Below are 13,331 nucleotides of genomic sequence, written 5' to 3'. Positions count from 1 at the left end.
GTAGAAAAGTTCGGGGCATTCTTAGAATGCCAACCGCGTGCGAAATCTTGTTACTAACCTTTTCAACATGCTTGCTCCACGTCTCGTGTTCTTCAAATATGACTCCAAATATGACTCGCTATTGTCGCTGTAGGGGAAACATGTTCTTATTTTATGCTTTCTTAAACGTGATTTTCTGTGTACGGTCACAGCGCAAAAAATGAAACGAAAAACGATCACTGCACGTTATTTAATTGCCGAAGGACAGATGCCGCAGACCTGTCTGTTTTCCTCTAATAGAACCCTCTCTCTCTCTCTCTCTCTCTCTCTCTCTCTCTCTCTCTCTCTCTCTCTCTCTCTCTCTCTCTCTCTCTCTCTCTCTGAATAACAGCGTGCATTTGTGAATGTTTAGATGTTCGTATACGTACGCACAATTTATAAGGGCGAATTACACGTTCGATATGTTAACCAGAACTCGTGAAAACACTTCATTCCAGCGTTACACAAACTTACAGGCGTGTCTCACTGAAACTTGGGAGTCTGTCTTCGTGATAAATATCACGCTCCTTAATTACTTGCACTATACTATTGGCAAACGTGATGGTAGCGCATGTACAGATATGTCAGGTATAGTTGTTAAATTCTTCGCAGGTAACTTTCGTACCACCCCCATAGAGGGAGAGAGGGAGGTGAAAACGATGCTAATAATAACCAATCTAAACTCGCATTACCAAGACAATTTTCTCGGCTCCCCTGAGGGACGTTAGCTAACGATGCTGGGCCTATGAAAAAGTACGGGGGGATACTAAGAAATTTCCAAGAGCGTGAAGGCGAAAGCTGTAGCTGCTCCTCAGGTGCATGGGAAACATGGCGCAGGGCAGAAGCTGAACGGGGATGTGGTGAACGCTCCCTCCCAAATAACGTTACGAATCCATCGAACAGATTCTGTCACCAGCTAATGACCTCGCACTACACCTACAGTGCATCATCTCGTATTCTCGCGCAGGACTACGCGTCAAGCAACCTTAACCATAAGAAAATATAAAATAAAGAGCGAACCCGCAATAAAAAAAAGTCCGCCGAGCCGGATTCGAACCAGCGACCTATGGATATCCGCATCGTTGAAGAACCGCTACAGTCCACCGCTCTACCAACTGAGCTATCGACGGAACGTACCGATGCAAGCGGTCGATTTGCCCGCACGCCGTGGCATAAATAAATAAATAGTATACAAAAAAAAAACGAAATAACGTGCCAAAAAACATGGAATTGAATTTTCTCATCAGACCCCAACTAAGTGCTTTATCGGCAACATGCTCGTTGTACAACGCATCGAACTAAAGATGTTCATTTGACTAGTATGGGGAAATTTTTTTTTTTTTTTTTCAAAATGGAACCTTTCGAGCTTTACGCAAGTAGTGCAAATTGAAACTTGCAACATATAAATCATTCAACACGCGCACGACTAAGTGTATGTTAGATAACAGCTATCAATTATTAGCCCTAAGTTACAATGTAAATACTTGGAGACATGCCTTTGCTTCGGAAGTGACTGACGCATGGCTAACAAAGCCCACATCCTAATTTACGCCCTAAGTTACTGCGTGAACACAAAAGATTTCAAACAAATGCCAATAAAGCAAACAGAAATAACCCCGAGCTTCACATTTTTTCAACTTACAGCTGAATCGTGAGAGTAATCTTTATCTTAATCTTAAGCCTGGTTTTGTCCACTGCATTACGAGGGCCTCACCCAAAGATCTGCAGCCACGCCTATCGAGTGCCTGAAGGCCGATTGTATAATCATTGGGGGGATTTTAGCAAGTGTACTTAATCAGGGTTGTCAAATCCTTGTCTGGTGAGGAAACGCTGTTTGTGTCCCAGGGAGCCTCACTTAGCATGGTTAAGCCTTTCTAGTACAGCCTCCCGTGGTATCCGCAGCGTTATATGCCGGACCAGGCAGCATTTCGAACCTAGTACAAAGCTCTAGAGGCATAGCATGGAAGGTGCATAGAGCAGAAGAAGAAGAATAACTGAAGCAAAACAGCGCGAAAAAACGAAGGACGAGGGAGAACACACACACGAGCGCTGTGTGTGTGTTCTCCCTCGTCCTTCGTTTTTTCGCGCTGTTTTGCTTCAGTTCATAATGAACCAACTGGCCCCACTTCAGACATTAAGAAGAAGAATATGCGAGAATAAGAAGGGGAACATAAGTACCCAAATTTGAGTACTACGAACAGCTGGGCGAGTTGTAAAATGTTCACCGTGGAATGATAGCGCAAAACAGCACTTTACCCTAGCTGAATGTTTTATGGGAAAAATGAAATGTAGTATAAAATGATTGTTTGCTGAGGCGCTATGGGCACAGGAAAATAGAACCAAAAAATCACAGATGGCCACAATGCAGGCAGTTGCAGCCACAGCTGTTGACATGCAGCTAAACCGTTACGACGATTCTTCGAAGACAGTACCTCGTGCGATCAGTTGTGTAGTTGTAGCTATAACGCGAGAAGGAACGATCCCGTAAGAGCCCCCATTCATTCGATGTGTCTATATGTGAGTATTGGTATGGGGCATACGAGCTGGCGTTTAGATTTCTGGCCAATCACGTGACATGGTCACGTGACGTCTGTGCGTGAATAAGTTCTGCAACATGGTCTGTATATCGTCTGTGAATATCGTGAATATGGTCTGTATATTTCTAATGGCACCGAATTCTAAAAGCCACGGGGAGATTCACTTCTGCCTTCCAGTGCTTAAAGTAGGTCACGAAACTCGAACACACTACCCGCAACTGTAACCTGTTATCGGCCCAAACTTCGTGGCCGAGTTTGTCATTTCTGCATTGAAGCAAATGCAGCCTCAACGACCTTAGCATGGTGGAAAAAAAAGAGAAAACTACGGTCGCATATAAAAGTGCTGAAGCAAAACGCGCGCCTGTTGTAACCACAAAAGCGAAGCTGGCATATTGCTTGTATTCACTGGTGAGGCGCGCATGCAGGCAACCGTGTGAGTGCGCCGTCGCTCGTTATGTCGGGCTCCGCGGGATGGCGGTACTTGTCCGTGCTAAGCACATGACTGTGTTGCACGTTAACAAACTCTACCTCACAACGCGCACAGTATTCCCTCGACTCCAATGTGAATGCGAATAATAACATCTCTGTTGACACCACCGTTGAGAATCGGGTTGAAACGGAGCAGACGACGCGGGCCGGCGTTTTTTTCCTACCGCGTGCGGGCGCAGTGGCCTAAGCCGCGCCATGTCCGTGGCGCATCGGCCATGTCTGTGGCCGTTTCCAGTGTTGCCAAGCGAAGAAATTGACAGCTAAACTTTTCAACGAATACAAACTATACTATAAAGGTCAGAACGTCATATTAAAAATGGAAATATTGGTAAAAAACGAACGTCTGAGTGGTTCGCCGTCTTAGGAGGCGAGGGGCTCGGAATACATCTAAATCCTTCGAAGGGTCAAAATAATTTCATTGTTCAATCCTGACATCACGATTGCTTTTTGAAATAAATAAATAAATAAATGTGTGCTCGGTAGCGCACACGCGTGATACCTGCAGTGTCTGCCACATGGCGATGCCCACATCACACGCCCGCTGTAAAAAACTCTAGAAGCCGTTTCACCCCACCACAAATTGGCGACCAAAGAGACACAAATATGCACTGACCCAAAATCTCAATGAGTTTGAACTTTGGTATACAGCGAGCGGTTCGTTACAACGTCAGAAGCTTGGCTAAAGTTAAAGTAGTAGTGACACGAAATTTCAAAGCTGAGATAACTATGTAAAATGCTTCCTTTTTATCAGGGGATATCTCCCAGCAAGTTTCAACAGTAGCCGAATCCATTTCAATCTCTGCCCGTACGAGAAAGCCCAGAGCGGGCCAGCATGACATCATCTGCTCGTTGCCCCAAACTGCCGACGTCGCGCCAACTGTAGCCGACCGCAGCCTCCTTCTTGTTAGGTGGTTCCGGTGAAAAGGGAAAGGAAATGCACTGGAGTATTATTGAGCCCAACTGGGGACTCCCCTGCATACAACCCAGTGCGGTGGGGAGGGGGGGGGAGAGGGATATAAAGATTAGAGAGGAGAAAGGGGGTGATAAAGAGATAGGTGGGTGAGTAACAAAAGCGAGGAGCAGCCGACGCGCTGGCTGCGGTTGGCACGCGCTGCTACGCCATGTGTAGCACGTCATGGTTTTGCGACAGACGTCATGCTTCCCAGGCGTGTGGGAATGGTGAAGACCTCGGTCGGCCCGAGCGCGCGCATCAGCTCGCTCGAGCAGGCGTCCAGACCGGCAGCAGTGCGACAAGAATGGTGACGTCACGGGCGCCCTCCTGTCATGGCGGCCGCTCAACGTTCGTTTTGTCGAAACCGAAACTGACACGAATAAACGACGCCGTAAATAATTTTTTACGCTGCGATCAACCGTCTAAGGTGCTATTCGATGATTAGTGGGCTGGTAGGCACCCATAGCAGCGAAAAAAACGTAGCACGAAAATGTCGTGTCAGTACTCCTTTAAGCCTGTGCACGACCTGAGTACAGTAGTTCGTTGATTTGAACCTTTACTGTACTGTAGTCTATACTCTTTCAACGTAAATTGGATTGGCCATTTCTTGCCTGGTTTGGAGACATACACATTGAAGTCACCGATGACTGTCACTTGGGTGTGTTGATCCCATTTCACTCTGGCGAGGTGCGTACAAAGTTCTCGATGTCATCTTTTAGTGTGTTTAGGGATATCTATGCTATAGCTATGCGGTGAAGTTTACGATTCAGCCGCAAATAAAATGGCCTGCTCGGCTACCGCTTGCGCTTGGCTTCACGAGCCCGATGGTTGTCGTGATTCACTGACGTGGCACGCATGCGGGCAACCATGTAAGTGCGCCCCCAAGCCTCTGGGTGCGTTCCAATTTACCGTTTAGACAGCTTCGTTGCCGTCTTCGCGGACAGTACGCCATGTTAAGCCCCGTTCCAATTCGAACGAAGCAGTCAACGAAGACTGCTTCGAGGAGACAGCATCGAAGTCAGCAACGATGCAGGCTACCTTCCTGTCTAAACTGAAAAGCGACGCCAGCGCCACCTTTTTGCGTTTTTATGTTGAACCAAAAGCACTTGTTCCTTTATTTAAATATTTAATAAAATTTACTAATCATGAAGGTGACTTTGCCTAGTTTTTAAATTACGTAACGTTTGTAATAACAACGGTAATATTAGTTACGAAACTTGCGGCTTGCTCAACTCAACATGTCTGCAACGACGCTGTCGTCTGCTGGTCGTCTGCGCTGGTGTTGCGTTTGCGACCGAGGCGCCATTCCAATTTCATTCCTTTAGACGTCTAGTTAGACTGCTTCGTAGACTGTCTACCAAGCTGTCTGCGAATTGGAACGCAGCATCTGTGTTTCTAATGCGACTCCGCCATATCACGTGTTACTGGTGACGTCGGGCTGCATGAGATGGCGGCACTTGTCCGTGCTGGCACCCGACAAAGAGCAGCACACGACGGCAGCAGGAGCTGTTTGATGTTCCCTACTCAAGGTCTAGCTGGGTCACTCCCCCCGAAATCCTGCGGGCCGCCCTGTGGTCCCTCTTGGCTGCCCACATTGAAACTCTCTGTGCACCTCCGCCAAGCCCGCCACCGTCGGAGGACCGTAGAACACCCCCTTCCTCCGAGAGCTGATAACTCTGGGGTTCGGACTTCAGCTGCCGAATAAAGTTTGCCCTCTCCACCAAACGCAAAGGAATAACCTCGATGCCAAACACTGTTCCGTGCAGCACGGTAAGATCTACTTAGCCAGACACGATTGAAATTGTCGCACGACTGGGTAAAACGGTAAAAAATACCCAGTGCTTTACACCCCAACCCCACCCAGCAAATTTGTTGCCGCGTGACTGGAATTCTCAGGATGAAAAATGCAGAATTGATTCAGCGAAGAGGGCGGGGGGTCTTCATACGCTGCAAAATGATTTATACCCATAACTAGCACCCTTGCACCCCAGCGAAAAAATCCAAGGAAAACACCCTCACAGGTGTTTTGTCGTGTGTAGCACTCTTACACCCTAGAGAAAACACAAGAATACACCCTTTTAAAGAGTGTTTCATCGTTCATTACAACATCGCAAAGCTTGCATTTCTTTTTTTGATGGGGCGTAAGAGTGTTACTTATAGACAAAAACGGTGTGAATCAGTGTATACAAAATATGCAAATTACAGTTAATAGGAAACACTACTCTAAAAATTGGTTTACACCAATCAATTGGTTTACACCGTAAAGAAGTGGCAAGGGTGTAGGAAAACAAGCGCACGCCAAGTGTATACTTGCCGCGCCCGCAGCGAGGAATTCGGCTGAACGAGTTTCGCGGAACGTGCGCCGCCTCGCACTCATTTCTGGGTCACCTGCGAACGGCTATTGTCCAGGCGAGCCGACCGTTCCAGCAAACTCGTTCCGTCGATAGCTCAGTTGGTAGAGCGGTGGACTGTAGAGGTTTCCCTGTGGTACAGACATCCATAGGTCGCTGGTTCGAATCCGGCTCGACGGACATTGTTTTTTCTTCATTTTTATCTTATGCTGAGTTCGCATAAAGCAAAAACCTCAGAAATGGCACAAGCGTAAATGCAAAAAATAAGGCATGACGGCTCGCTGAGTACGGCGTTTTCTTTGACTGACGGCTGTATTTACAGATATGAGAGTCGTCTACCGCACGTCTCCATCGCTATACCGAAAGTTATACCGCAGCTGGAAAACAGATAACTGTTGCTTTGACTTAGGATCGTCGAGTAACCACGGGATTGCCAAGCATATTTTCGTAGTATTTTCTATGAGCTGAAAAATATAAAAAGGTGCACATATATTCGGCCAACCCTGTACAAATCCGTTGATTGATTAATCGACCAGATTTAGGGGAAATCCCCAAGGTGGAGTAGGTTTCTGTGAAGGAAAGTTTGACATCCACCTAAATGCAGCCATACGGTTACAAAGGAAAGCTATACAGCTTTCTCAGAAACTTCGCAGTTGAAGAAAAATCCTGGACCAGGACGAATTTTTCTTCAACTGCGAAGTTTCTGAGAAAGCTGTATAGCTTTCCTTTGTAGCCGTATGGCTGCATTTAGGTGGATGTCAAACTTTCCTTCACCGTTGATTGATTGTAGGGTTTAACACGCCGACGCAACGCCGGCGATGTGGCGCGCCGTAGTGGAGGGCTGCGGATTAATTTTAACCACCTGGGGTTCTTTAACGTGCGCCGAAATCTCGTACACACGGGCGTTTTTGCTTTTCGCCTCCATCAGAAAAGCTGCCGCCGCGGTGTACAAATTCGTAAGCATTCTTACACGGCTTCCCCGTTTCACGAACCTGACCATTTCGTGAGGCATCTTGTGTGTTCATTCTTTATTTGTTCTGGAGCTAATCCCGTTAGGGTGCTGGACTGGAGAGATCTCTGTTATTTCGTGGCTTCATCGTGATTTTAAAGCGAAGCTTTCTATGCGTCACTGATGGCGTGGCTCGGCCGCGTCTAAACGCTCTGCAGGAAAGCTAACGTTGCACAACGGCTTTCACGAAACGGTGGCGATGGTAAGCGAAGGGATATTAAAGGAACCCTGCAACCCTTTCAATAAACGCTTTCACTCTTTCCTTCGCGTCTGGAACCACTGCAAAAGCTACAGTTATCACCATCACGGAGCGGCACGGCGCGATTTGCTCGTCGCACCAGATACGCCAACCTTTTCTGCTTTGTTTTTGTGGCATTATTTTTAAACTTCCCATCGAACAGCCTTCATTGCTGCAACTGACGGAAAACCGGGCAACAGCCGTTACGTGGCCTTAGTGACGTAATTCGGGCCGTCGAAGAACGTCAATACCGGGAAAGAGAAAAAAATCTTTTGACCAAGTTTTCAAGTTATCTGATTAGCATAGTTGGCTGAGGTACTTTGCGACCCCGTAATCTAAGTACTGGGTGCGTTGGGTCACTATGTTCTGTAAGCATTTAAGATTTCAAGAAGAGTTGAAGAAAGTGTTGCAGGGTCCCTTTAAGTGCCTTAGAAAAAAGACGCTTCCGGTGGTCGGTATTGAACCTGTGTCCCTCGCGTTGTAAAGCCGGCATCCATCTGAATGCGCCATTCTTTTTTTTTTTGTATTTATTGCCTGTCTTTGACAATTTACAACAGATTACATCTCGACATTGTAAATATGTACACATACAAGAGGTGGAGTTGCCAGCCATTACAGGACTGACTTTGTCAATTTAAAATGCCCTCTTATGGATTAGTTGCTCTATTTGTGGCAGCCAATCAGGTAGTTCCTGGTGGAACATAATAACTTCAACAAATCGACCAATGCTCTCCCTTGCACATCGCGCGATTCCGACACTGTTGAAGCAGCTTGACTTTTGGACTTTGACTGTGACTCAGATTACATAGGAGAAAGCTTTGGGTTTTAACCATCTTTCTTTTTAAAAAAAAGGGTTTGATTTTTGGAGCTTGATTTGGCCATGAGTCGCTACATTCGGAGACTTTTTCTCATTTTTAGTTCCCGTCGAGCAGTGTCGGGCATTAATGGGGTACGTTTTGTTTTGTTAGGGTCTTTCTGTTCTGTGTTTTATACAAATGCTATAACATTAATACTATTGCAACAAATAAATTTCTTAACCTCGCCAGTTATGTGTTTCTGTGGAGTAGCAAAGGAGTGTGCGGTTACTGCTCTTTAACGATTTTTTTTTTAGAGGGGGGGGGGGGGGGACATACTACTCGAAACATCCCAGACGCTGCGCTCGAGAATCTCCGATTGCCGTGTAAGAAATCCTGGTCGATCTCTTTAATACATTATTCGTTTACGTAACGGATTTCTGGAGGAATTTTTTTTTTCTGTTCTGTCTCTTACAGCAATATGAATAACGCGGTGGGGACGAAAACATACGTCGCGAAAAAAGAAATTCCAACGATAAAATGATATACGGAGAACGGTAAACAAAATTCCACTAACGAAAAGAGCTCCGCTTCCTTGCTCCTTGCTACAACGCATTAACAGTTGCCAATCTTTCTGGCATTGTGCTTTGTGGTGAAGCATTGCGGTGTTCCTGAGGCATATTTAGGCGTTTTTTTACAGCTGTTAGATTGTTACCAAGCACAATGCGGCTGCATAATTTGTTGAAATTGTTCAAGTGCGCAAAAAATATGGGGGCCTGGAAGCGAGTAATTTTACACCTTTAATAACTTCGAAAAATTTACAAAATTGCTCATGATCAGGATCTTACCGCGCTGTGTGGTGGCCCATATAAAACCATAGGTTTGGGTTCGTTTGAAAGGGTGTACAAAGAACATCAATTTCTCAAAGTTTATTCGGCAGTACTTTTTGGTTTAGGTGAGGAAATAGTTTTTTTAATATATTGAGCGGCCACCACGGTCTCATTCGGCGGGCCGCAAGTCCGCTTCATTGCACCAAGTGTTCTTCAGCAGCGGAGAAATGCGGCGGCCACGCACGTCGAGATAAGACATGTTTCGTTGTGTTCTAATAATGTTGTCCGCTTGGTAAAAATAATTCACAGCTGCAAACAAAGTGAGTCAGTAAAAGCGAAGCGAGAAGGACCTTGAAGAGTCACGCCACCTGTCAATTTGGGAGGTACTAGTGAATACCGTACGGTTCAAACAAACTACAGAAGAACTGATGCCGGCGTGTGCCAACAAGGATGCCCTTCTGAGCATTTTGGAGAGAGCAGTAAACGGGGAAAAGGTTGAGGAGTTGCATGTTGAAGACTGGATTGCAGGTATACAGTCCTCGCCGCAGACTATAATAGATAGAAAGAATAATTTTAAGTCCTGCCTAATTTCCTCAGAAGTCTTTAGCCTCAATAGAAAAGCTCAAGCTATATCACTTCATATGGAAGCAGCAAGCAAAGTATCTGGGTGAATTTTAGGTTTATCGTAAAGCTTTGCCTATAACGAGAATTATAAATTTATCGCTCAAGATGCTCCCGAATCGTACCACCGAAGAAATATGCAAGCCACGATACACCCCTTTGTTCAGCAGAGACTGGGGACCTTTGTATAAACTCAATTGCAGTGATTTCGCACTGCCTGGACGATACGATAGCTGTCAAGGCTACTTTTCAAGCTGTAGAGCTAAAAGTTCTGCAAGGCGAATTTTGTGCTGCCCGAAAAACTTCATGTTCTTCCTACTGTGCATCGTCACAGTACAAGAACACGGAAGATTTTCTGAATGTGTGTTACCATAAAAATTACCCGTATTTAACGGCTCAGTGGAACTTTGTTTGCCACGTCAAGTGGAAGCAGCTCTTGCGTCGGGGTTGGCGGCACCGTGAATCGATTGTCAGACAGTGCCAGTTCTCAGGACCTTACTAGAGACAGATACTTACATCCCTCCAGCGTCGTTTTACATGTGCGGAAGAGAACATCGGGTTGCCAGACGAAATGGGCAAGAAAAAACAAGGAGCAACTGTTGAGGTGCCCGTCGACAACTTCGTGAAAGCTACGCGCACCTTCCACCATTTCGAACCATCATCGCTGACAAGTTTCAATACTCGGCTCACGTGTTACTCCTTCACCCAGAATTTCCAAGAAGAAAAGCACTTATGTCGGCCACCCTGGTGAAAATTGAAGCCTCCTAAATGCAACAAAGCCGGCTTGGCAACCTATGTTCCACTAAATCTCTCACCTGAGTGAACAAAGCGTGGTGGGAGTTTTTTAGGAGCTCCAGCTAATCATCGGTCGATGACGCCCACCGGAAATCCGGGTACCAGCTGGCCGCACTCCAGTAAAGCAACTGGCCACGTGAGAATCCAAAACACGTGCGGCCGGCACATCTCTCTGCTGCGGCTGGAGTACCCCTCGTGCAGTGAAGCCGACTTACGGCCCGCCGACTAAGACGGTGGTGGCCACTCGATATAAAAAAAAATTTTTTTCGTCTAAACCAAAAAATACTACGACAGAACTTTCAGAAATAAGTGCCTTTTATATGTACTTTTAAATGAATTTAAGCCTGTATTTTTACAGGGACCGCCTCACACGGCGATGAGCGCGTGAACATGAGCAATTTTGCGAATTTTTCGAAGTTGATACTTTTCGCACTTACCTTCAGCAATTTCAACAAATTGTGGACATGCATTGTCCTTGCAAAAAAACTAGCAGCTGTAAAATATATCTAAGTAATCTAAGTATGGCCCAAAAATGCCGCGTTGCCTCACCGCAAAGCGCATTTTGAGACTCGATGGCACCTGTTAATGCATGAAGTTGAACAGCGCAGGGACGGGACTAAGAGCAGAGGCGACAAACACGGACAAACAGGTGCCCGTGTTTGTCGCCTCTGCTCTTAGTCCCGTCCCTGCGTTGTTCAACTTCATGCAATGAACCAACTAGCCCAGTTACAACAGTACCTGTTAATACGTTGTAGCAAGAAAGCGGAGCTCTTTTTCTGTCAACTGTAATTTTTTTTACCGCGCTCCGTATATTATTTTATTTTTGCGAACTTTTTTCGCCCTGTAGGCTTTCGTCACCGCCGCGATATTCAAATTGCTGTAAGAGACAGAACTTTTGGGGCGAAGCACCTTAGGACCTCGCTTTGTCCGGGGCTTGGCGTCCGTGTACACAGCGTTGCGCATGCGTGAGGAGCATTGGATTGGATTGATTTGGATCGGATTAGATTGGATTGGAATTGTATATAATGTACACACGCGTTGTCACTCATTTACATGCGCGAGTGGGCAATGCCGCAGGTGATTTACGGTAAGAACGATCCCCAGTGCCTCGCCCACTCGTCATGATTCACTTCGTGGAGATGCGTGAATTTTTTTTCTCAATAAAGCGGTTACGAGAACGTAAAATGTAGAGGTAGAATCGACCAGGATTTTTTAAAGTGTATTCGGAGGAGGTCGAGCGCAGTGTATGGGACGTTCGGGGCGGAACGGCCCTTTCCGTTTTTTTTTTTTTGTTTTTTTTTGCAGTAGTAAGAGTTTGTAATGTGTAATCCAGCATACCCTATCCGATGAACACATAAATTGGAGCGGATAGAAAAAAGTCAAAATATTTGAAAGAAATAAAAGTGAACTACTGAAATCACTAATGTGGATCCAATCAAGCACACTCAAGCGACAAACTCATTAAAACGAACAGAAAAAAATGTCTAAGAAATTAACAAAAATATCAGCGCCTTGCCCCTTCGTAAATAAGGATAAGCAGTGAAGCTCGGGGTATTACAATGAGTGCACGAGAAAAAAATATGTTTGTTTGTCATTTGCGATCGAGAATGCTTTAAAGTGGCTATTTGGGCTCGTTAGTTGAACATGATCGGGGGACGACAGCGCCGCTTACACACGGACACAAGCTAAGAGATAGCGCTCGTGTGTGTACCTGTTCTCCTCCCTTGTGTCCGTGCGTTAGCTGCGCTAATGTGTACATTTTACTAGCGCAAAAGACGGACCACACGAGTAAGAAAAACACAGGACGAACGCTAGACATCAACTAGACATCATTGTGCTTTTCTTACTCGTGTGGTCCGTCTTTTGCGCTAGTAAAATGTACACATTATCGTCTAACCAACTATCCCAACTTTCCGTCCTTAATTAGCTGCGCTGTCGTCCCCTAATCATGAGAATGCTTCTTAGCTAATTAGCCGAATGTAAATGATAAGGACTAGGGGTTTGTTCCAGCGAACAAACATGGGGCTGTCCGTTTCCCTTCAACAGAGCAGGAATCTGACTGTCTGTGCTACGCACCAACCCGAATCGCTCGACCACGGAGGACAACGGTCATGTCGCATCGGGACAACACTCCTTTCGCAGATGGCCATATGCTTCACTGCTCAACATACAATGTGGGGAAGCCAGCTTACAAAGACCAAGCTTACACCGATATATTTAAGGTCGGCTTCATCTCTATACGCAAATGCATTGCTGGGAAGACGTTATTTTCAGGGGCAATATAGGACGCCTTACATCAAAATATGGAGGCCCTAAGACTTGGGGCTTCTTATTCTTTTATGATTTTTTTCGTCCGCTGAAGACAAGCCCGCGAGTTTTCGTTCCACACGGGCGCGAGCACAGGGGTGATCAAACATGTGCAGTTTCTCCGTAAAAACACGTTCCTTCAACACCACTAAAAAAATGCAAGGTTAATGTAGCTGAGAAGCGCCGTCAGCTTGTTGCCGCAATTTGACAATTTTCACATTTTTTGCGCAATTTTTCCTCACGTTCACGGCGCCACTTTAGGCCGAATAACGAGATTATTTCCCGCGTTACTTCGGTCAGGACAGGTGTGGTATGTTTTAGGCAAGGATGTTGAACACAGGATGCCGCGTCGTATCGCTGCGTTCTATTCCTCCGAAATAAGTTCAGATG

At 45.9% G+C, this 13,331-nt stretch overlaps 1 protein-coding gene and 2 non-coding genes across 3 annotated transcripts in view; 2 read left to right on the top strand and 1 right to left on the bottom strand.

Moving 5' to 3' along the window:
• Nucleotides 1-13,331, top strand: part of LOC144149198 (tetratricopeptide repeat protein 8-like) — a 142,790-nt gene that overhangs the window by 109,976 nt on the left and 19,483 nt on the right. The window lies entirely within an intron of this gene.
• Nucleotides 1,055-1,148, bottom strand: Trnay-gua (transfer RNA tyrosine (anticodon GUA)). Its single transcript has 2 exons — nucleotides 1,112-1,148; nucleotides 1,055-1,090 (listed from the first exon to the last, which is right to left on the bottom strand). It is a non-coding gene; the product is annotated as a tRNA-Tyr (tRNA).
• On the top strand, nucleotides 6,434-6,527 carry Trnay-gua (transfer RNA tyrosine (anticodon GUA)). Its single transcript has 2 exons — nucleotides 6,434-6,470; nucleotides 6,492-6,527. It is a non-coding gene; the product is annotated as a tRNA-Tyr (tRNA).

This window comes from Haemaphysalis longicornis, unplaced genomic scaffold (genome assembly GCF_048455015.1).
Source record: "Haemaphysalis longicornis isolate Haplotype H1 unplaced genomic scaffold, Haemaphysalis longicornis Haplotype H1 scaffold_8, whole genome shotgun sequence".
In the NCBI taxonomy this organism is placed as follows: domain Eukaryota; kingdom Metazoa; phylum Arthropoda; class Arachnida; order Ixodida; family Ixodidae; genus Haemaphysalis; species Haemaphysalis longicornis.
The sequence above is the reverse complement of the archived record's forward strand: the minus strand, read 5'-3'. Positions and strand labels throughout refer to the sequence as shown.